The sequence below is a fragment of the Aulonocara sp. 'chitande type north' Nkhata Bay genome, linkage group LG23 (genome assembly GCF_057382095.1).
Source record: "Aulonocara sp. 'chitande type north' Nkhata Bay isolate Kocher_YH1m ecotype deep benthic linkage group LG23, A_spYH_male_GT1.1, whole genome shotgun sequence".
In the NCBI taxonomy this organism is placed as follows: domain Eukaryota; kingdom Metazoa; phylum Chordata; class Actinopteri; order Cichliformes; family Cichlidae; genus Aulonocara; species Aulonocara sp. 'chitande type north' Nkhata Bay.
Genome location: NC_141365.1, coordinates 7437513 through 7459074, shown reverse-complemented (window position 1 = coordinate 7459074; position 21562 = coordinate 7437513). Strand labels below are relative to the sequence as shown.

General features: G+C 41.6%; 1 protein-coding gene across 1 annotated transcript in view; it reads right to left on the bottom strand.

The window, feature by feature from the left end:
• The window catches only part of ncanb (neurocan b), a 186069-nt gene extending 165293 nt beyond the window's left edge, over positions 1-20776 (bottom strand). Inside the window, exon 1 of the mRNA XM_086281800.1 lies at positions 20455-20776. The gene's annotated coding sequence lies outside the window, so the exon portion shown is untranslated. The remainder of the gene's footprint in view (positions 1-20454) is intronic.
• Between the last annotated feature and the right edge of the window lie 786 nt (positions 20777-21562).

Here is a 21562-nt window from a genome sequence, read left to right as displayed (position 1 = left end):
TTAGTTTAATCATTATAAACAGATTAAACATATGGCTACACTAGATATGTGGAGACACCTGAAGCTTTCCAGTTTCCACATGCAGTCCCTTTGCAGTCCAGGTTCTCTTGGCCACCCAAGTTTAAGCCGCTGTGGTTGTAAGAGCTAAAAAATGATTATTTAGCATTTCAAAGTCCTCATGCTTCATTTGTTTGGACAGAACTTGAAGTCCTAAATGAAATTTAGAAGCTTGTAGCAATTAGAGGTGAAATAACATTCAGTTAAGTAACTTAGTACAACTTTGAGACACATCATTGAAGAAGCTACCAGTGAGCATTATTTAAGATATGAAGTGGTGGCAAATACATCAGAAGATTACCTACATAACTGAGCCTGGACTCTTCAACCATCCCACATGTGTCATCGGTGTTTTTGTGGCGGACTAACCAGTGGGTTGCCAGAATGTGTTTACCTGTACCTGGAAACAAAATATGAGGTGCAACCTTCTTCCAGTCTAATTGACTGTATCCTAATCAGTATTCTCATCTAACCTGCAAGCAGCCACCTCAGGTGTATTTTCCAAAACACCACACTAGTCCTTCAACTATACTAAGCATGTTAAGTGAATTTGTAGTGATGCCCTGGACTCAGGAGTCTTTTGGCAGTTATTTCTTTTGATGTTTCTCTTACTCCCTAAGTAAAACTTTTAGAGCAATATTTTTTTCATCCTTTAAATATAATATTTATATGGAAAAGATTGTCCAGGACATTTTCTACCTCAAACATATGTTTCACCTCATTCATTCTGACAGCTACAAGATGAATCTCTATAACCTGACAAAAGAAAAAGTCAAAGAGGTGGGATGTGCCATGCTGTCGGGCAATGAAAATACTACTTGTCTGAGTTATAGACAGTGGTAAAAGACTGTGAAAACTAGTGGAAAGATGCAATATATGTTGCGACAATAATATTTATAGAGAAATAAGATCTAAAAGAATGAAAAATATTTAGATTTTGGGAAAAGTGCCTTTTGAAGTTAAGGAACTATTTTTACTACATCATTTTCTTGTGTAATTTCATTCATTTACAGTGCATAAGAGGCAAATAACACAAGTGTCTTTCTTTATAACATTTTGTTTTGCATCTTGACAAATGGAACAGGAACAGCAACAAGACATTTCCATGTTGAGGCTGTGAGATAATTATGCACGGTACTTACGTAGGTACTGTATAATTAATGACAGTGAACATAAAAGTAGGCACTCCAGCAAAATGAGTCATAGTGGAAGCTGGCTGCAAACCGAGGTTTGAGATCAAGGAAGGAAGATTTACATGTTACACAGTGGCCACAAAAAGCACTGAGGAAAGAGAAGTCCTAAATGAGACACAAGAGAAAATTCAAAGCTAATCAAAGGTGACGGTGATCTGTATGAGGGAATTTAAAGCTTCACAGAGTGTGTGTGACGCACTCTTGTTCCTGTGGCGTACCTTTGCTCTAAAGAAGAAGGCATGGCAAAGCTAATTTATCTCATCAAACAAATCAAATCAAATCAAATCAAATCACTTTTTATTGTCACATCACATGTGCAGGCACACTGGCACAGCACATGCGAGTGAAATTCTTGTGTGCGAGCCCCACAAGCAACAGAGATGTGCAAACACAACAACACAAACGAGCAAAATACAAGAATGGCCAACCTGAAACTAATAAATATATGTACAATATATAATAGTGTATGCATTTCTGGATGTGTATACTAAATATTTTCCTACGTGTGTGTGTGTGTGTGTGTGTGTGTGTATGTATACACATTTTTACAAATTAAATAGTAAAAAAATAAAATAAAATAATAATAATAATAATAAAATATATAAAATATACAGAGTTGAATATGTGCAAAACAAGTGGCATTTATATACAGTATGGAGTGCATAATGTTGAAGTTCCAGTAGTGAAGCTGAGGTGTCTATGACGTGTTCAGCAGTCTGATGGCCTGATGGAAAAAGCTGTCTCTCAGTCTGCTGGTACGGGACCGGATGCTGCAGAACCTCCTTCCTGATGGAAGCAGTCTGAACAGTTTATGGCTGGGGTGACTGGAGTCCTTGATGATCCTCCCCGCTTTCCTCAGGCAGCGCTTCCTGTAGATGTCTTGGAGGGAGGGAAGCTCACCTCCAATTATCCGTTCAGAGCACCGCACTACTCGCTGGAGAGCTTTGCAGTTGTAGGCGGTGCTGTTGCCATACCAGGTGGTGATGCATCCAGTGAGGATGCTCTCAATGGCACAGTGATAGAAGGTCCTGAGGATGCGGGGGCTCATGCCGAATCTTTTCAGTCTCCTGAGAAAGAAGAGGCGCTGCTGCGCCTTCTTCACTGTTTTGTTTGTGTGTACTGACCACGTAAGATCCTCAGCCAGGTGTACGCCAAGGAACCGGAAGCTGCTCACTCTCTCCACAGCAGCGCCGTTGATGGTGATGGGGTTGTGTACTTCTCTGCACCTCCGGAAGTCCACTATCAACTCCTTTGTCTTTGCGACGTTGAGGGTGAGATGGTTGTCTTGACACCAGTGGGTCAGGGCGCTGACCTCCTCCCTGTAAGCCGTCTCATCACCGTTGGTGATAAGACCCACCACTGTAGTGTCGTCCGCAAACTTCACAATGATGTTGGAGCTGTTAGTGGCTGTGCAGTCGTAGGTGTAGAGTGAGTACAGGAGAGGGCTCAGTACACACCCCTGTGGAGCACCAGTGTTCAGTGTGATGGGGGATGAGGTGATGCTGCCCAGTCTGACCACCTGGCGTCTGTCAGACAGGAAGCTAAGGATCCAGCTGCAGAGGGAGCTGCTCAGTCCTAGATCCTGCAGTTTCCTGTCCAGCTTCGAGGGAACGATGGTATTGAATGCTGAGCTGTAATCTACAAACAGCATCCTCACATACGTGTCTCTCTTCTCCAGGTGTGACAGGGCAGTGTGTAGTGTCAGGGCTATGGCATCATCAGTGGACCTGTTGTGGCGGTATGCAAACTGTAGAGGGTCCAGTGAGTCGGGTAGTGCAGAGCAGATGAAGTCCCTGACCAGCTTCTCGAAGCATTTGCTTACGATGGGGGTCAGGGCTACAGGTCGCCAGTCGTTCAATGAGGAGATGGTGGAGGATTTGGGTACAGGGACGATGGTGGCCATTTTGAAGCAGGCTGGGACTACAGACAGAGAGAGGGAAAGGTTGAAGATGTGTGTGAACACTCCAGCCAGCTGAGCCGCGCATGACCTGAGGACGCGGCCGGGAATCCCGTCCGGACCAGTAGCTTTGCGTGCGTTCACCTTCCTGAAGCACTTCCGCACATCCTCCTCAGACACAGTGTGCGCACTGACGTCATCCGCGGTGCGCACACTGTCCGGTCTCATGGTGTTCGCTGTGTCGAATCTAGCGTAGAATACGTTTAGATCCTCACACAGAGAGGCCGTGGTCTGCGGGGATCTAAACGTATTCTACGCTGTTTATGTCTATGTTTACTGAAAGAGGAAAAACAAACACTTGGCGCTAATTCAAAGCACATTTCCATGCAGAGGCTGGGTGAAGTGATGGGGGGTCTGAGTAGGAGCTATGTTAAGTAAATGATCATGGGAGGATTTACTTGAAAGAATCAGAAGAGGGAGGGCAAATACAGAGCTGTCTATAAATGGATGAGCGGAGGATCGGTGTGGTAGAGAGAAGTAAAAGAATACAAAACATTTGCCTACTGAGAAAGATGTGCAGGCAGAAGGCACTGGCATAATAAAGAGATTTAGTGTATTCCTTGAGACAGATTCGTGAGCTGGATACACTGGGCTTCGACCAGTCTGACCCATTAACAGAAAAGATATCCTCTAAACATGTTTGTGGTTTTGTATATCACATTTCTTTTCCTTTTCAATTTTCTGGGAGCTTTGAATCTGACTTCTGAAGCCAGAGACCGATGCTGCATGCCAGCTAACTGCAGTACATGAGCAAAAGAAAGCAAGAAGCATAGTTTAGACAGACATCTTACAGTTGAAATGATTACAGCAGAGGAACATAATTAGAGTTTGGCATCTAGGTGCCAAGCGTGTCGCTGCAAATATGTTACATATAAAATTGGGGAATGATGAGTAATTATTCACATGGAGCCTGAGTGGATGTTGAGGTGGTAGAGGAGCTGAAACAGCAGCCAACAATGGATGGTAGCAGCACTGGCATGTCAAAGGGAGAGATGAGAAATTTGCAGCTTTAAATTTGATATGTTTTGTGTACATAAGGAGACTTAGACATGCTACCTTTGTCTGGGGTTGCTCAAGTTCTCTGCTTGAGGGTTTTTTTTAACGTGAATTACAGATTCACATTATCTATAACAATCCGTAATAACTGTATTAATATAATACATTATATAATAAATGTTTTTGTCTGTAAGACATTCATCAGACATCAAGGTAACTATCTCGAATCCTATCCTGATTTTTTTTCTTTTAAGACTTTTTCTTTTAAAACTAAACACTCATGTGCTTTCACATTAAACTTCTTTCTAAACTTCTTCCTAAACCAGTACACCCTGTACTTTGCCTTGGCTTTGCTTGTATGACTGTCAGAGCTTGCTATCATGCATTTCCCAGTCATATAAAAACAACAAAAAGCACATACTTTTCTAAAATACTAGCAGCTCTGCAAGGCTGTTCATCAGCTGCGTTTTGAGTGTAACGTTGACACATTCACAAAAATGGTAATACTAGACTGCTCCTGTTTGTGGGTATAATTTTTTCACCAGTAAAAGCATTTCCTAAATGGGACAGAATGAACAAACTGCCACTAATGCCTGGTCTTGACGCCTGGTGAGAAATGTGAATACTGCATGTTACTTAAAGTAATGGTCAGATATCGAAGAAGCTTTTCATTTCCTTTCTTTTAACTGAAGTCTCCAATAGAAGCTCTTTTGATCTTGAAAACTTCACTTTACTGTGGGAAGGGACTACAAACTTGTGAGAGGGGTAGGGGATTAATCATTCTGATAAATTTGAGAGGATTGAGAATTCTACTGTATTTCTGGTAGTTTTCAGTAGCTACAAAATCTACAGCCTGCAACCTTCAACAAATGGAACAAAAGAGGTTGGACACAAAGAGGTTTCATGAACTTAATGCTCACCCTGATGGATTACTAACATCAAGAAATATTCACTTTGCTGTGGGATAGGTAAAGCAAAGAAATTTATGTAAATACCTAGTCGCCTTTGGGAAATGGCTGGCAGTAACCTATAGCGTATATGATTTGTGTTTAATGGGCTAACACATTCAGAACTACTTGTCCTTTAATATCAACAGTGTTCACTTTCCCTGGTGAAATCACCCTCAATGACCTTCCAAAAGGTACTGATGTGCCAAAGAAAAGCAAACACCTCATTTATCTGGCAGCCAAATGCAAAGAGCAGATGTCACTGGGGGCCTGAGGAGCTGGCAGTTGGATCCACGGTAGTGACAAGATGAGCAGCCCGAGCTCCTGGCTTTAGGAAAAGGCAAAGCTGCTCGGACAAACACTGGTGTTGGACAGCACACAGGCAAGCAGTTTAAAACAGAGCTCGGCCAAAGCTTAAGGTCAGCCAGGTCAGGGGGAACATAAAACCTATAATGAACTGGAGCAAGACCTTTTAAAAAAACACAATTTAAAATCAAATAAAACAAAAACTGCAGCCAAGCCATAATCTTGAGAATTCATTTACAGAGCTAATTTCAGAGTCTGCATTATGAAAAAGGGCTATTAATCCTGAGTGACTTAATCAGCAGCAGCGGTAGCGGCAGCGTGGTCCAGGGAGATACAGCAGCCAATTAAGGGTGTTTGTAGTAATAGACAAGAAATGACAAATGCTGTGATTGCTGTGAGGTGTGATGATGGGCTGTTAAAGATGTTGGCCTTCCTGAGATCTTGATTGAGAATAAACACCCCAATCAGGAAGCGTGATTGCAGGATTGGCCTCTTAAACGTGCTAAAGTTCAAATGTGACCTTGATTCAGCGAGATGCAAAAAAAAAGCAGGAGGAAGAAAGAATCAATGATTTCCTTGTGTGGAGATGTAATATGTTTGTAGTAGTCGTACTAAACACAACACACATTATGCATAATCAGTTAGACACATTCTTTACAATATCCATTAGCTCTCCATCTATGTGGAAAGGATTATGGGAAATCAGTAGCAGGTTATAACAACTATTGTTCATAAATTGTGCATTGGCAGTTAATAAAATATAAGTTTATATAAGACTTCTTTCATTTGTAAACAATCAAATGATAATTAATTATAAATAGTAAGCATGAGTCAATCTATGTTTATGTCATAAGCAAATCAGTAAACATTATTAATTATAATTTGATTATGTGTCAACAGTTTTAAAAAAGCCTTACTATTTATTTAATTTACAATGCCTGTAATAAAGTGTTAGCAATGTAGAGACTACAAAGACTGGGAATGATACCAGAAATACCAGCTGATACTCGTACAAGTAGAATTACACATTACTCAATAACCAATTCTTTTACCAGAATGAAATATAAAGAATCATATTATCCCATGTTCTTTAAACCACTTCAAGGTCACTTTAAATCTCAGTTGTAAATTGTAAAGCTAGACTGTGACTGATCCTTTTTAGTTTAAGTGCATATTGACTCCCCTTACCTTAGTCTTAAAGAGTATATTTATTTCTTACAATTAGATTTATTGTTGTTTTTTGCACTGAATGGAACCGGAGCCTTGTCGTCTCGTCTCTATATATACTGTACTGTATATAGCAGAGATGACAATAAAGTTTACTTTGACTTTGATAAACTCCTTCAGTAAAAAGTTTTAAATGTTTAACCATTCAAAATCAATGAGACGGTGATGGAAAGCCATAAAATGTTAACATTACATGGTTCCTGGATAGGCTTCCATTGGTTGATAAAACATTATCCATTAAAAACCTTTTAACTTAGGAATCATGCATGATTTCACAATGGCAATGCCCTCTGCCTCCAACGAAATGGTAACTTGTATTTTGGGATATGAATGACATCCAGGCAGAGCTATTCTGAGAGTCCATGTGTAGTATTTCTGATAGTCTCAATACCAACATTGAACTGGTGTCAGATTGATGCTAGCACGATAGGATCAATGCTTTCGTTTGTTTCTCTCAGCTATGTTCAGTACGTTGTTCCCATTTCATCAAACAGTACACATGTCTGTGCAAACTTCCCTTATGCAAGCACCCCCTCCCCGTCCTCGGCTGTGTTTTGCTATCTCCATGTGACTCAGTTGCACTAAGCAGACAGATGCAAGCTTCAGTGAGTGAAAAAAAGGAGCATCACGTGGAGATATGTTGCAGCTGTATAAGAAAATTTCCCAAACGATGCAGAAAGAAATTCTCTACTGAGGTAGCAAAACCAATTTATAGAAATATACGAAAAAACATGAAAACTTTGGAACTTTTTAAAAAAAAATAAATATTTTTTGCTGGAGTGAAGAAAATCTGAGGGAATCTTTCAGATAAACCCAGGTCGACCCGACTGGGTTTATCTGCCCACTAGCAAAGTCCTTTAAGAGAAGCAAAGAATAACCAGGTAGCTCATATAGTGGTGAAAATGATGATTCAGTCATGACTCATGTCAGATCTGCATTAATCAAAGGTAATTTTCAAAGCGTTATTAGTCATCATAATTGGTACTTCAGCACACTGATTATAAAACACATTCAGAAATTCACATAATATATTTAGCGCACTGACATTTGTTAAATGAATTATATTATTGGAACTAAAAACCATACATAAACATGAAGTATGAAGATATCCAGATATAATAACCCTTTTGTGTTAAACCTAGTTATTGTTATTGTTATTTTTTCAGGAGACACACCACTGTCTCTTACATAAGCTGTCTTTACAAATTAAAAGTTTTTTGTTTTGTTTTGTTTTTTGTTTGTTTGTTTGTTTGTTTTTTGTTTGTTTGTTTTTTTTTGGGGGGGGGGGGGGGGTATCTATTATACTGGCCCTGTATTTACTTGGTATTCAGTCAGCCCAATTTTGCAGTAACACAAGCCAATCCAGCTTGTCCCTGATTTGCAAATTTCCTCCTTCTTCAGGATGTAAAGTCAGACAAGAACACCTGTAAACTTATGCTGCCCCCAACAGCTCTGGAGGAACTGCAGACTTGGTATGTACACTGCTAATGTCACCTACAGTACAAAAAACAGTAATTAAAAAAACAATTCTGAATGCTGAAATTTAGAAAAAAGTTATTGTAAGAATTGGTTCTGGTAGCATCTTAACAGACACGTGCTTGGAGTATTACCCAGCAGTGATGATGCTACCCACTGGCTGAAATGGCAGTTGGTCTAAAACTTGGAAAGGGAACAATCATAGCAGGAGTAACAATAAAGACAAAGAAGATAAAAGAAACAAAGACCGAAAGATTATTGTGGAATGAATGAAAAGCAGAAACAGTGAACAATTTTGACTTTTCAGTTTCTCACCACTGCAAAGAAATTAATGAACATTAAGACATCTGTCTTCTCCACAGCACAGCAAAAGCTAAAGGATCGACGGGGGAGCACAAACGAAAACAAGAGTAGCTCACATTAAAGGTTATATGATATATTGCCATACCCCAAGTGGGAGTAGACAGCAAAAACATGTAGATATTGGCACAAGCAGCTCTGTAAAGCACCTACCAAAGCACTACGATGACAGGACATTTAGAGCTCAGAGAAGAGAAAATCTAGTGATTTACTGTGAATCTCCAATGGCCACTTAAAATCCGCCCCAAATTGCTCTCCTGCTACTTCAGCATGCGAGCTTGCGATTGTGTGCACACTCTGCATCTATACGTTCTAAGGCAGTGAAGTGATTGCGGGTGGTCTAAAGAAATGTTTTCCTAATAAATCACAAGGGAGCTTTTAAAATCAGTGTGCAGTGCAGTGGGGAGTATTTCTTTTCCCATTCCCTCTGAGAACACCTGAAGCATACCCAGCTTGACTGCTAATGGCTCAGTGGTAAATCACATCACGAACTCGAAAGCCGACTCACTATTTGAAACTTGCAATTCTTGGGTGCTTGTCTTGTTGCAGTCGCAGGCAAGACACACACAAAATGTGCATATAACAATCAAAAGGCACACACACACACACACACACACTGACTACCTACCGAGGAGAGTGCTAAGAAATAAACTCCAAAGCTTCAGACAGCGCTGACCCTTTTGGAGAAGCTTTGGGTGGCAGCTAAAGGTTGCTTTAACATGCCTCCTTACTGTTGAGCCTGATAGTTTGACATGGAGAGGAGAGGAATGTCTCTCTGCGATCTTTTCTCTGTGAAAACAATGAAGGTCAGACTAAGACAAGGTCCAATTAGAGCTTGGCCTCAAATACCTGAAGTGAGCAAAGAGAATCTCTGTGTTTTTCTTTGTCTAGAGGGTTTGCATGTGTGCTTCTGACCACAGGAGGGGGTGGCAGGCATTTGGATAGTCAAGCATTATGAAACCATATGTCCCAACACACATTAAAGCAAAAAGAGGACACCAGTGAGAAGAGACATTTTACTACAATTATTATGCACCGTTTTCCTGGCTGCTATCCACGAAGCCAATGGACTCCAATGTAACGGCTGGAGCAAGTCAAAACAGATAAGAAGAGTCAGACTAAAATGCGGATGATCTGGTAATGAATGTGTGCACATAATCACACACAGTCCTCAGTGCAGCTGCAGAAACCCCTTTGCAGTGCAAACAAGAGTGCACACAGAAGGGTCCATCACAAACAGCAACCCCAATCAATCTCTGCAGAGAACTGAATGCTTGGGGATACAGTGGCAGTGATCTCACACCAACCTTTCTATCACACACAGATCCACCAAGTCACGGGCATTCACAGTCACTAGAGGTGCCCCAGCAACAGCTCTGGGAGCAGTTGCCAAATTTATCAAAGAGGTCCAGGAGCAATCCGGAGGGCTCCAGCACTTCTGCACCAATGTGTAATTATTAGGACAGTTAGAAAGTCAGAGAGACAGCCCCTTTAATTACAGCTGTGGGGAAAAAATCCCAGAAAGAGTGGATAGGGAGAGAACATAAGGGGCACAAACTGAATGTGGCTTTTTGTTGGATGCAAGAGGCAGGGATGCAGGAAGCCTCAATGACAGAGAAACCAGATGTTGGGGTTGAAGATTTACACTTTGACATAAAGAAAAACGGCTGATTAATGTAATTCCTGTCTGACTAAAGATTGAGTGACTGCAGCAAGGGCTCTTCATTTTCTGCATTTTCCATGCTTTATTTTCTTCTCTATTAATTTAGCAGTGTGACAGTTAATTACAAAACAGTACTGGTATGCACCCCAGCAGCTCATTTTGAATTTGCCAGAGCAGAACTGAAAAGCTACTCTAAGTGCTGAGGGGAATTGGCCTGCAGAGAGTCTGTGCAAAGCCGCAACTCGGTAATTGTTTAACAGCCTTGTACATTAAAATTTGCAACCACAAAAATGGACCTCCACATGTAGTGTGACAAATTGGATGACCCGGTGAGTAACTTGGTTTCGTCATGATTTGGACAGCAGACAACAGAGATTTTATTTCTTTGTTTGATCAGTGCTTTGGAAAAATAAACAGGAAAAGCTATTTGAATTGAAAATTGTTCTTTAAACAAGCTGTGATCTTGCTAGCAATCCCACGAACACTGGGAAAATGAGTTCTTCTCTTCCCAAAAAATTGATTAAATCAGTTCCTCTAAACCAGGAGTCCAAATGCCACCTCCTCATACCGTACACTTACTGTATAAACAGTATTATGCTTTCAGTGATATAGTAATGCCATGCGTTATGTTCCCTACTATCCACAACAACAACACAAGCCCAAACATGCCTAAGAGCGAGTCCAGCATTTCAGCATCCAATTACCTAAAATCCAAGTACCTAAAAAAGGGAGCTACTTCAATAACAGGAAGTGGCTGGGATACAAGAGGTCAGACCTCCAACAAAGTTTGATACTTTGCAAAATATGAAGGAAACTGTTAAAAGTGGAAACTAATCTGTTTCACCACACAGGCAAAAAACAAAAACGTCATCAATTACAACCAAGCTGTGAAGGAGGAGATATGAGCAGCAGGTGATGTGCAACCAAAAAGTAAGTGAATGACTCAACCGAATTTCATATTAGAAGAAGAGCAAATGGTGGATGCAAAATTCCTAAATAGTGTTATGGTGGGAAAAGGAGGGATTTAAGTAACTGGTACATCCCAGGTAGAAAATATTTTTCAAATTCAATGTTATGATGTCACAATATAGTGCATACATAAAATTTCCAGGGAAGGCACTGCCTAAGCAGCTTTTTACTTACATATGACTTATGCTGTGTCACTACTATTGCACTATAGGATGGAAAACGCCATTCATTTTGCTTGCACTACTAAATCCTGCGGGCTGCAATTGCTGATAAAGCTTTATTTAGTAATTCTTTCTACATATTTATTTGAAATATCATGATATAATTTTGACACTGTATTGTCCACTCCTATTAGCCACAGTCCTTGACCAAAGGTTTAACCCCCTGACTTCCTTACCCACACACATGCACAGTTGCCGCTACCCCCACCATCACTTCTACCATCGACTCTAATACCTCAGGGCTTTGAAGGCAGCATGCGTCATAGCTCAGTGTAAAAGCCACTTTGGTGGAGCATTGGCAATCTTATTAAGAACTGCCAAATAACTACGAACTCTACTGGCAAGACATCTGACCCGTTATCTGCATTGCAAATTCAATATTAGGTTGGTTTCTCCAGCATTTTGTTCAGCACCAACGAAAGAAACAGAGAAGATGTGAAATATCACCCTGGAATCTGACACTGACTTAGACATAGACAAAGACTTTATTAATCCCACCCTGGGGAAATTCACACAATATTACAGCAGCACAAGGGTCAGCAAGAGGAAGTGAATTAGAGATATATTAGAAAAATAAAAACTAGAAAAACAAATAGATTAGAAAAATAGTGTACAAATAAAAAAAAGAGTCATTAATATTATTTACAAATTGTTGCTTTATGCAGTAAATCCAATTACAGAGAATTTTTCACATTTACTTAAAGTGCAGTGAAAATGATAATATATACAGGTAAATTATAGCCGGTTTCTGTACACTTGTGTGCACTGTACAATGTGACTGCTGTCGTGATGAAGGACCTGCGATGGCGTGGCTGTAACGCCTACTGCTGATGGAGCTGCTCGGTGCCTCCATAGTCTCCTGCAAGGGAGTGAGAGGTGCTGTCCATAATGGACATTAGCTTCACTAACATCCTCCTCTCATGTTAGATGTTATAATTTTACTATCATATATGGTTATGAGATAACTTGTAAAAACAGATAACAAACAAATTAGCAGAATAGATGTGTTGTGGTGAATGCCAAGAAGATGAACCCTGACCACATGAAGGTAGCTCTTGGTTTGACCTTTTCACCTACTTTCTAATCCTCTGGCACATTCTGTTTAGCTCAGCATATCCATGGATCCCACTGAGCTATGTGCGCGCACACACACACACACACACACACACACACACACACACACACACACACACACACACACACACACACACACACACGTACACAGGAGTGCTTGGATACAGCTGCAATACAGACAGGTCCAAACATCTCCAGGAGCAGATTTTCTCATGTCGGTGGGTAAACCGTCATGGACGACAAATCCAAGAGTCACCTGTAGGCTGACTTTGGACACAATTGACTAAATCCACCTGGTGAGGCCTGGAAGTTGGCCAGCTGCTGCTGCTCACACTGACTGTTTCCCCATTTATCTGTATCTATATCCCCGTCTGTCTCATATCTCTCTGAATGTTCCTTGATAGTTTTAGTTTTAGTTTTTAAAGAGTACTTTACGAGCCAACTGGTGCACACAAATCTTTGCAGGTTTTAGCCACTCAGCAGGTGAATGCTGATTTCAGCATACACCAGTTTGGTTGAGACTTAGATATCTCAGCATCTATTACATGAATTATAACATATTGTATGGAAATTTATGTTCCCTTTAAAACAATCCTACTGACTTTGATAAGCCTCTAATTGCACCAACCTGAAGTTAACTTTAGTGGCCAGAGCTTGTGAGAAGATTATTGGTTTGAAACATAGATAAGATCAAGTGTGTACAGTGGGGCAAAAAAGTATTTAGTCAGCCACCGATTGTGCAAGTTCCCCCACTTAAAATGATGACAGAGGTCAGTAATTTGCACCAGAGGTACACTTCAACTGTGAGAGACAGAATGTGAAAAAAAAAATCCATGAATCCACATGGTAGGATTTGTAAAGAATTTATTCGTAAATCAGGGTGGAAAATAAGTATTTGGTCAATAACAAAAATACAACTCAATACTTTGTAACATAACCTTTGTTGGCAATAACAGAGGTCAAACGTTTACTATAGGTCTTTACCAGGTTTGCACACACAGTAGCTGGTATTTTGGCCCATTCCTCCATGCAGATCTTCTCGAGAGCAGTGATGTTTTGGGGCTATCGCCGACCAACACGGACTTTCAACTCCCGCCACAGATTTTCTATGGGGTTGAGGTCTGGAGACTGGCTAGGCCACTCCAGGACTTTCAAATGCTTCTTACGGAGCCACTCCTTTGTTGCCCGGGCGGTGTGTTTTGGATCATTGTCATGTTGGAAGACCCAGCCTCGTTTCATCTTCAAAGTTCTCACTGATGGAAGGAGGTTTTGGCTCAAAATCTCACGATACATGGCCCCATTCATTCTGTCCTTAACACGGATCAGTCGTCCTGTCCCCTTGGCAGAAAAACAGCCCCATAGCATGATGTTTCCACCCCCATGCTTCACAGTAGGTATGGTGTTCTTGGGATGCAACTCAGTATTCTTCTTCCTCCAAACACGACGAGTTGAGTTTATACCAAAAAGTTCTACTTTGGTTTCATCTGACCACATGACATTCTCCCAATCCTCTGCTGTATCATCCATGTGCTCTCTGGCAAACTTCAGACGGGCCTGGACATGCACTGGCTTCAGCAGCGGAACACGTCTGGCACTGCGGGATTTGATTCCCTGCCGTTGTAGTGTGTTACTGATGGTGACCTTTGTTACTTTGGTCCCTGCTCTCTGCAGGTCATTCACCAGGTCCCCCCGTGTGGTTCTGGGATCTTTGCTCACCGTTCTCATGATCATTTTGACCCCACGGAATGAGATCTTGCGTGGAGCCCCAGATCGAGGGAGATTATCAGTGGTCTTGTATGTCTTCCATTTTCTGATGATTGCTCCCACAGTTGATTTTTTCACACCCAGCTGCTTGCCTATTGTAGATTCACTCTTCCCAGTCTGGTGCAGGTCTACAATACTTTTCCTGGTGTCCTTCGAAAGCTCTTTGGTCTTGGCCATGGCGGAGTTTGGAGTCTGACTGTTTGAGGCTGTGGACAGGTGTCTTTTATACAGATGATGAGTTCAAACAGGTGCCATTCATACAGGTAACGAGTGGGGGACAGAAAAGCTTCTTACAGAAGACGTTACAGGTCTGTGAGAGCCAGAGATTTTCCTTGTTTGAGGTGACCAAATACTTATTTTCCACCCTAATTTAGGAATAAATTCTTTACAAATCCTACCATGTGAATTCATGGATTTTTTTTTCACATTCTGTCTCTCACAGTTGAAGTGTACCTCTGGTGCAAATTACTGACCTCTGTCATCATTTTAAGCGGGGGAACTTGCACAATCGGTGGCTGACTAAATACTTTTTTGCCCCACTGTATATACATACAAATCTTATAAACATATTTGTGCCAGCAGGGTTTTTCTGTCTCATCTTACTTATATGACATAACATATGAAGTGTGATTAATAAAAATACTTTTTGAAGGAGATTACCTGATTTAAATGTGACCGTGAATGTAGCCCTTCACATATCTTCAAAAATTTCTTTTGAAGCAATTCAGTGATTAACACATTGGAATCAAGGATCTTTTTTGCTGTGAGGCAAAAGTGCTCTCTGTTTGGAGCACTTCTTATGCTTTTCTAAAATGGTTTAATCTCTGGTTTTCCCCACAAGTGCAAAATACATTAGGTTATTAACTATCTGGGACCAGGGCAAGACCAGGACATTCTCAAGAAAGAGACATTTTTTATTTTTAAGTTGAACATTCTCCCTCAGACACCTCAAAACATTAGATCGGAACTCCATGTTTACAGTGTTATCATGATAATTCATGATAAACACTATGACAAACAGAGAGGTTGTCATGTCACACATGACACACGTGCCCTCTGGCTTGGAAAGCATAGAGTCTTTCACTTAAAACTACTTGTTCATGGATGGAAACCCAGGTCTCGTTACCAGCATGATCCTCCACACAAAATGTGGGTTAGTTTGAAGCACAAGATGAATGACGTTTAATCTCTGTGGAGGTCTGCAGAGAAATTGCAGAGTGCACAGTGCAAGTGCTCAGAACAGGACTTCCAGTAAGACGCTAATGATAGAAGCCACACTCAAGGCTCCCTGGACATGCCTGAAAAAGATGACCTTGAATCTGAAATCGGACAACTTTAAATCAGGTAAGGCTTTTGACTTTTATGGACCTGTTCTCTGAATTTTTGATCACACCCTATAAAACACAACATAAGAAGGCTTGGTTTGGTCTTTCTGTCAGAGTAGATTTACATATTAAAGTTTAGACTATATTTTTAGAGTGACTTTTATGTGATTGTCATAGTCCAAGACGGTTATATTTTAATCTAATTTGTGAGAGCGTCTGGATTCATTAAAATGAGCAGAGCTGCTTCATCAGAAGAACTGTGAACAAGAGTAAAAGCCAATATTACCACAACAATAAAAACCTTTAAGAAAAATATGATTCACAGTTCTTTGCCTCTAGGGAGACAGACAGGAGGGTTACAGAAACCTATTTTTTCCTGGATGGGGAACAGAATAAAAAGCGGAACTGATTTATTATTTTTTTTTACAATGACAAAATAAACCAACAAGAAACCTTCTGAAGCCAAATAATTTTCCAGAAATCATGCACTAAGGACTACTGAACATAATAGTTTTTCAACATTTGCGTGAATAACACCAAGCAGGGAAAATCACATTGTGTCTTATTTTGTGTGGCTCAAAAGTGCTAACCAATATCAACAGCTGCAGAACTAGAATAATGTTCTCCCCACCTGGCAGCAGCGTGCATGGATAAGCTTAACCTGGGTGCAAAGGTTCTGAATAAAATTAATTTTACTACTTTCCAATTCTCTCCCATAAATCCCTGTGATTGGTTTCAGGAACCCCAGAGCTAGATCTGTTATTAGCGAGGAGGGCTTTATAAGTATCATACTGGTGCCTCGGCTTCATAAATAGCCCCACTGTGTAGAATCCAGGTGGCAGGCTAAAGTAGAGGAAGACAGACAGAAATCACTCTTGGTAACAAGACGTCCTTCTTATTGTTCTCCCCACTTATGTCTTGTGTTTCTCAAACTTTAGTTATGATCTTCCTGTCTGGAAATCAACGAGCAGATCCAGGGGACTCCTCTGTACCGCTACAGATTAAAATCGAACACTTTTGTTGTCACATACAACAAAAATGTGGGTTTCTCCTTTGGGAAATGGAGCACACATGAGTGGAAAACATTGACCATCTGTAGGCTTTCCAAGCACTCCCTGTTTACCAGCTCATCAGAGTCTGACAGATACAGTCTGTACAACAATAATTCCAGCATTTTATAGCTGATATCCTTCAGTAAGACGTCTTTCAGTTGTACACTATGTGCGTGAAGATGTGGGAACCCTGTTGAGTTTTTGTTAGGCAGGAAAGAAAAACAATGAGGTAGACAAAACAGGCAATTCTTCAGGTGCTGTCCAGTGCTGAAACCACAGAAAGAGCCAACAGGGAGCTTTTCATTTTCCGAAGATTAGCTCAGGCAAGGAAATGCAGACATAATGGTAAAATAAGCAGCTTCTTAGTATTTGCTTCTCCTCTTGGGTGTTTTAGAAGGTGAATGATAGAGACATGGGCCAATTCAGATTTACTGATGTGCCAAATGAGTTTAACAAAAGAGGCAACACACTGAACTGGCAAGACAAAGGGGAAAGGAAGGCTTAACAAAAATCCACCTTCAGGAATAATTTCTCCAATCACTGGAAGATACTCAACTGTGCTCCTGTCATTAATTCAGCAGACAAAAACTGTTACCAGATGTCATTACTTATTTATAGTATTTAATAGTGAAAATGCTTCTTTTGAATAATACATTTGGTGAGAGCGCTGGATTTGGGGAGGTGGGGATGGAGAGGTTGACTGATGAATATTCACAAGCTGCGTCTGGAGGGATTGTGCTAAACTACCTTTTTTTCTGCCTCTGTGCCTCCTGGGCTTTGTCTGCTCTGCCACTTGCCATGATGGCCCAGCTGCGCTGCTCATTTGCTTGGCGCTACGCACAGTGGCTAGTTCAACATGGTTAATGCCAGGCTATTATATTATTAGCCAAGGCAAAGCTAGCAGCAGCCCACTTAGGCTCCGCTCCATCTGGTTGGTGGTGTCAGGTTGGAGGAATGGAGGGACCCAGAGCTGTCTATCAAGGAGACTGACGTCGTCCAGCGAGCAAAGGTACAGCATTCATTAAACCAATGAAATGACCCTGGGGCTGGGGGAACAGAGGTGCCAAGTGGATCCTGGCCTAAAATGTGATCTATGGTCGTGTGTGCTCAGGGTTCTGCTGCGACACACGTGTAACTTGAACAGACAATAGCAAGCGCACACTCTCATGATCATTTATACAAACAGAATTGAATATGCGCGTAGGCTGCTGTGAGTGTTTTCACTGCCTAATTGGATCCAGGTTATGTACTGTAAGTGTGTAAATTAGTCTCTCACTGCAGGAGTCTTCCAGTATCCCTCCTGGCCCTTCTCCCACCATGGGGGGAAAAAAAACTACCCCCATTTGTAACATACGTCGTGAGCCTACAGCTCTGAACCTTTATCGAAAACACACAAAAGAAAAAACATATTAATAAATGTTCCTTCCCACTGTAAAATTACACACAGCAGGATCACAGCTGATTCATAGCGCCACACCCTTCCAACTACAGGATTTCAAGCTGGAGGCCTTTGCCAGTCAAACAGTCTAACTCAAGCCCAGAGATCTTCTGTACTGATATTGTGCAGTTGCTTGGCAGCTTTCCCTTGTTTCATCCTGTGCCAGGGCGGCTTTGTTTGTTTTAAGCATAGCAGAAGGTTCATTGTAGGAATATTAATGTCTTACATTTGCGAAATCTCTGTAAAAATTCACAGTTTCCAATTTACTTGCTTGGACACTACTCAAGTGCAAAATTGAATTCTGGCCCATTCACGTCTTCCGCTACAAGTGTCTGCACTAAGCTGAGCGCAGCCAACCAGAAAAGACACATTATTGAAATATGTGACAACGCAACCTCATGCAAAGAGCAGATAATGCTGTAAAACTCCCACAGTCTGTTACATCCCTTCTTCATTCTCTTTCTTTCTTTCTCTCTTTCCTCTTTCGTTCTGTCTTGCTTTTCTGTCCATGCTCATGAGATGTGATGACAACATTTCCGAACTGCTTTTGGCCTTGACCGCAGTTGGAGAGGAGCCACTAAGAAGCGATGAACCACTCTCTAAAGGAATATTGTTCATCCATTGTAATGCCTCATCACACAGAAAATGTGAAAATGGGGGCAGTGAACTGGCAATGCCACAGAAAAAGAATACCTCTTCTGAGAACAATAGCACTAACAGTAGAGCCTGCGATCCAGTGCAAGAGTGATGAGTGAGAGTCCAAACAGTGCAGGGCAAGAGAAAGAGACACAAAGACAAACACAGAAACCTTCTGCAATATGCATGAGTGGACAAGGCAGAAAGAAGCAGAGGGACTTAAACAGCAGTTTAATGTGCAGCCAGATACTAATAGTGCAACAGGAGCTGATGATGCCCATATCATCCAACAGCAAAACTCAGCAACTGGAAGCATCGGTGGCCATAAATGTACACACACACACACACACACACACACACACACACACACACACACACACACACACACACTTATCAGATAGACAAAGACCTACACATGGCTGCCCAACCAGTGAGAGGAGAATGTTTTATCTACAATCAGTCACAGAATGAAAATGAGGCTGGTCAGTTTGCAGACCTGGAGTATCAAGGATCACATTGCCAATGCTAAGCCCAAACAGATTCAAAAGATTTGTGTAGTTGTGGGAGATTTGGAGAGATGGAATATCAGATAAAAATGGTGCATAATCTGTTTGGCTGAAGACTGCTTAGACAAATTCTAGGTTGGCTGGCTGAGTGAATGTGTGCACATGTATGCAAATACCTGAGACACACAATTATAAGACAGAATAAGAACCCAGCGAGAGTGAGAAAAGGGAGGGAGGGAGGCTAGTAACCATTTCACAAACAGTTTGGCTGAATTTCTGCTTAATTTCCCAGGGGGTCATGAGCAACCCCACTCCAGCTCCATTGCCGTTCTCTGACAAACATGAAAAATGAAACAAAACTTTACTTTCTTTTTCATCCACAAAAAACACTCCTCGCTGCTACACAGGCAAATGAAAGCCATGTCCACACAGGACTGAACCGTGGCATGCAGGCTGGGCTGGACCTCCTCCTTTTCAGTCAGTTTGTGACCTAGAGCTCCTTCTGCCAGATGCCAGCCTTTCTTCAGAAGAAATAATTGAGAGACCCTTTAGGTGGAGTACAAGTGCCATCCAAGATAATGTCTCAGGTTTCCCTCCTTTGCTTCGCTGACAGCGCTGACAGCCCTGCCTGCGCTGCCTATCGACTTACACCCACTCCAAAAGCTCCCTCTGTCCCCATCTGCCTCACCTGAAGGCTTACCAAAGGAGAAGAAAATGGGATTTTCACTACAAAGAAGTGAGCTCATGGTCATACAGATCCAAATCGTACAGTAACCGGCGCTGTCAAACATCCTTTTGAACATAAGCAGCCTCAAAGGAGAAAATAAGAGGGAGCGACGCTTTGCTACATTTATTACTTTTCAACAGATGCTGCATAATTGGACAATTACGACGTAATTCAAACAGACAGAAAAAAGCAAAATCGCTTAACTTTTGTCAAAGTGCATTTTGGAGTCTTATTAAAACTAAATCACCAACACAGCAAAACCTAAAAGGATTAATTGAAAAATAGCCTTATGGAAGCAGTAACTAGCTTCAAGCAGTGAATCGCATGCTTGCAAAGACTACACACTTTTGCGATATAAAGCACATTTCTTTTGGTAACAGCCACATATCTTTGTCTTTGAATAGTACCGACAAGGACATTTCCAAATGATGATCGACTTTAAGTGAACAAAATTCGTGAAACACCCATTTCGTTTCGTGGAATTAAAATAAGTCAGTCAGTCAGACAAATTCATAAATAAATATAGATATGCAAAAACACACAAGACTACTCGCCTTCACCTTTCAGATCAAGTCAGGTCCCGTCTACAGGAATGTAGAGCGATGCCGCAGCTTTACAGGAGCGTCTGTGTGATACAGTGCAGGTGGTAGCGCCACAGTCAGGGAAGCTGAACCATCCAAGAGACGCGTAAAAGCCCCGCGAGTCCGAGGAATTTCTGTCAGACAGGGAGACAGGGTCTGTGTCGTTTCGTGTGCAGTGCGCCTGGATGCAGAGACGTGTCCTTGCGTCTTTCGGGGACTTGTCGAATCAGCAGCAGCGATGAGTGGATGAGCGCCAGCCAGAGTGGTGCTCACCTCTCCAGCAGCTGAGCGCTACTGAACAAAAGAGTGCTCCGCAGGCTCTCTATTCAAATAGCAGGAGAGAGGGATGAACGAAGATTGGGGGGTGCTGGTGGTTGGGTGTGCGGAACGAAGGGGAGGAGGATGATGTGTGAGTGTGTGTAAGAGTGTTGGGGGGGGGGGGGGGGGGGGGAGCCTTTAGTGTTAAGGTTGATATAAAGATCAGAAGTTTGTACTTCGAGCATCTCTTGAAAACCATCTAATGTAACGCATGTAGACCGCCTGACAAGACGTGTGGTTGCTTGTAATAAACCCAGGCACACAACAATCACAAATCCATTAGTCATTATCTGTTCAAGGAATTTATGACAGTCGGGGAGGGAGAGGGTTTAGTTTAAGACGTGATTTGGCATCTCTGTCCTACTGTAGGCCCCCACAAACCCGTTTGGCCTTTGTCTGAGCGCTGTAATTAATGACTTTAGGGAAAGAATTACCTTGTTTGGCAGCGTAGCAGTGACCTCAACCTGAGATTTACTTGCAATGGAGCGAGCTTAGGCTATCAAATTGGATTAATGCCCAAATCGCCAAGGATTTAGTTGGCAGGCCTAAGCGGCAAACGTTGAATCAACATTTTTCACATAAGAGCGAATCTGACATGGACATATAGCGAGGCTTACTGGCTTTCTACCCTGCACTGTAAAGTCTGCGCGGTGGGAGTTTAACATTAGCATAATTACTGTGGTGCTTGTGAAATAATAAAAATAAAAACGGTCATTTGAAAGAGTTTGCAAAAGTGGTGCTTATATACATTCACGGGCAGTTTGAAAGA